Source organism: Salmo trutta, chromosome 18 (genome assembly GCF_901001165.1).
Source record: "Salmo trutta chromosome 18, fSalTru1.1, whole genome shotgun sequence".
NCBI classification, from domain to species: Eukaryota; Metazoa; Chordata; class Actinopteri; order Salmoniformes; family Salmonidae; genus Salmo; species Salmo trutta.
In genome coordinates, this window is record NC_042974.1 from 20,202,154 (window position 1) to 20,206,314 (window position 4,161).

Here is a 4,161-nt window from a genome sequence, read left to right on the forward strand (position 1 = left end):
AGTCCTTGTAGATAGCACCATCATGTGGTGTGTAAACTATACTGACCAAAAATATTAAATGCAACATGTTAAGTGTTGGTCCCATGTTTCATGAGGGGCAGTAAAAGACCCGGAAATTTTCCATACATACAAAAAGCGAATTTCTCTACATTTCTTTGCACAAATTTGTTTACATCCTTGTTAGTGAGCATTTCTCCTTTGCCAAGATAATCCAGAAGATGATTAAACAGCATGATCATTACACAGGTGCAACTTGTGCTGGGGACAATAAAAGACCACTCCAAAATGTGCAGTTTTGTCACATAACAAAATGCCATAGATGTCTCAAGTTTTGAGGGAGCGTGCAATTGGCATGCTGTTTGCAGGAATGTCCAACAGAGCTGTTGCCAGAGAATTGAATGTTAATTTCTCTACCATAAACTGCCTCCAACGTCATTTAAGAGAATTTGGTAGTACGTCCAACCGGCCTCACAACAGCAGACCACGTGTGACCACGCCCACCCAGGACCTCCACATCTGGCTTCTTCACCTGCGGGTTCGTCTGAGACCAGCCACCCGGACAGCTGATGAAACTGAGAAGTATTCTGTCCGTAATAAAGCCCTTTGTGGGGAAAATCTCATTCTGATTGGCTGGGCCTGGCTCCCCAGTGGGTGGGCCTATGACTTCCCAGGCCCACCCATGGCTGCGCCCTTGCCCAGTCACGAAATCCATAGATTAGGGCCTAATGAATTTCTTTAAATTGACTGATTTCCTTATATGAACTGTAACTCAGTAAAATCGTTGAAATTGTTGCTTTTATATTTTTGTTCAGTATATAAATGTGCAGGTACAACCAAGGACTATAGTGAAATAGGTTAATTAGGCATAGGCCTTTATAAACTGGGTGGTTCGAGCCCTGAATGCTGATTGGCTGACAGCCATGGTATATCAGACCATTACCACAGGTATGACAAAACTTTTATTTTTACTGCTCTAATTACATTGGTAACCAGTTTATATTAGCAATAAGGCACCTCGGGGGTTTGTGGTATATGGGTAATGTACCACTGCCAAAGGCTGTGTCCAGGCACTCCAAGATGTGTCGGTCATAAGAACAACCCTTAGCTGTGGTATATTGGCCATGTACCACACCCTCTCATGCCTTATCGCTTAAATATACGATGTATTTAAGATGTATTTAAGGTCCTTAAGAGCTGCTTCCTGTGCTTGGTCCTCCTATGTTGAACATAATAAATGGCTCTCTATCCAACGGATGTGTACCAAACTCACTAAAAGTGGCAGTAATAAAGCCTCTCTTGAAAAAGCCAAACTTTGACCCAGAAAATATAAAAAACTATTGGCCTATATCGAATCTCTCATTCAACTCAAAAAAAATTGAAAAAGCTGTTGCGCTGCAACATATATGAAATATATGAAATGCTTCAGTCTGGTTTTAAACCCCATCGTAGCACTGGGACTGCACTTGTGAAGGTGGTAAATGGCCTTTTAACCTGTTATGGATAGGGGGCAGTATTTTCACGGCCTGATAAAAAACGTACCCGATTTAATCTGGTTATTACTCCTGCCCAGAAACTAGAATATGCATATAATTGTTTGATTTGGATAGAAAACATCCTTACTTTTCTAAAACTGTTTGTATGGTGTCTGTGAGTATAACAGAAGTCATATCTGGAGTATTTCTCCTGTCTTATCCGGTGTCCTGTGTGAATTTAAGTATGCTCTCTCTAATTCTTTCTTTCTCTCTATCTCTCGGAGGACCTGAGCCCTAGGACCATGCCTCAGGACTACCTGGCCTGATGACTCCTTGCTGTCCCCAGTCCACCTGGCCGTGCTGCTACTCCAGTTTCAATTGTTCTGCCTGTGGCTATGGAAACCTGACCTGTTCACCGGACGTGCTACCTGTCCCAGACCTGCTGTTTTCAACTCTCTAGAAACAGCAGGAGCGGTAGACATACTCTGAATGATCGGCTATGAAAAGCCAACTGACATTTACTCCTGAGGTGCTGACCTGTTGCACCCTCGACAACCACTGTGATTATTATTGTTTGACCCTGCTGGTCATCTATGAACATTTGAACATCTTGGCCATGTGCTGTTATAATCTCCACCCGGCACAGCCAGAAGATGACTGTCCACCCCTCATAGCCTGGTTTCTCTCTAGGTTTCTTCCTAGGTTCTGGCCTTTCTAGGGAGTTTTTCGTAGCCACCATGCTTCTACACCTGCATTACTTGCTGTTTGGGGTTTTAGGCTGGGTTTCTGTACAGCACTTTGAGATATTAGTTGATGTAAGAAGGGCTTTATGAATACATTTGATTTGATCTCCACTCCGCTGATCCTCAACACTGGGGCCCCACAAGGGTGCGTCCTCAGCCCTCTCCTGTACTCCCTGTTCACCCATGACTGCTTGACCATGCACGCTTCCAACTCAATCATCAAGTTTGCAGATGACACTACAGTGGTAGGCATGACTACCAACAACGACGAGACGGCCTACAGGGAGGAGGTGAGGGCCCTCGGAGTGTGGTGTCAGGAAAATAACCTCTCACTTAACGTCAACAAAACAAAGGAGATGATCGTGGACTTCAGGAAACAGCAGAGGGAGCACCCCTCCCCATCCACATCGACGGGAAAGTAGTGGAGAAGGTGGAGAGTTTTAAGTTCCTCGGCGTACACATCACGGACAAACTGAAATGGTCCACCCACACAGACAGCATGGTGAAAAAGGTGCAACAGCGCCTCTTCAACCTCAGGAGGCTGAAGAAATTTGGCTTGTCACCTACAACTCTCCCACACTTTTACAGATGCACAATCGAGAGCATCCTGTCGGGCTGTATCACTGCCTGGTATGGCAACTGCACCGCCCTCAACCGCAAGGCTCTCCAGAGCGTAGTGCGGTCTGCACAACGCATCACCAAGGGTAAACTACCTGCCCTCCAGGACACCTTCAGCACTCGATGTCACAGGAAGGCCAAAAAGATCATCAAGGACAACAACCACCATTGCCTGTTCAGTCTCTGGCCACTTTAATAAATGGACTTAATAAAGGTATCACTAGTCACTTTAAATAACGCCACTTTAATAATGTTTACATATACCACATGTATATACTGTTCTATACCATCTACTGCATCTTGCCTATGCTGCATGGCCATCGCTCATACATATATTAATATGTACATATTCTTATTCACCCCTTTACATTTGTGTGTATAAGGTAGTTGATGTGAATTTGTTAGATTACTTGTTAGATATTACTGCATTGTCGGAACTAGAAGCACAAGCATTTCGCTACACTCCCATTAACATCTGCTAACCATGTGTATGTGACCAATAAAATGTGATTTGATTCAAACTGGGCAGTTACATTCGCCTAAACTGTCTTTCACAGTTTTAAACGTGTTCAGGGTTTTAAATAGATAGGCAAGTCATGTAATTGTCTATTTACCATAATAAATGCCTTCTATTTGTTTGCCTGAAGTGTCAATCAACCGATACGTTCCTAACCTTTGGTCTTATTGCATCAACAAAAGCTTCATAGGAGGAGCTTTAAAACAATAAACGTATATTATCCCCAAAATGTTGATGCTGACTTTCCGCTGAACAGTAAATTGAGCAAGTGGTTATTAAACATTGTCAACCTACTGTCTTTATTCTGAGTTTATGATTTCAATGACACCACATTCTTGTGTTCTTTTTCAGGCCGCTCCAGTCCAAAGCGTTGGAATGTTGACACAATATTGATACAATGTTACTCAACGTTGAGTGAGGCTATAACAGTCCCGTGTCTTGAGGTAGGCGTTTATCCGACAGGCAACGTTTGCAGCCACAGCCAGCAACATTCATTTATGTTTAAATAGCGCATTCAATGGAAGAAAATTCCTTTTGAATGTTTCAGTTTCACGGATATAATCGGCGAGTCCATACTGTCAAATTACCACAGCCACACAGTCATAATTGGCTATGGTAAAAAATAAAACAGAAATGTGATTTTTGGTCTTAATTTAAGGTTAGTGTTATGCATAAGATTAGCAGTGTGGTTAGGTTTTAAATACTATTTTAAGAAGATACATTGTAGAAATAGGCGGTGTTTATGACTTTTTGGCTGTGGTAACTAGTGACGATCCCATGTTGAGATTACGAAAACGCAGAGCCAGGTCAC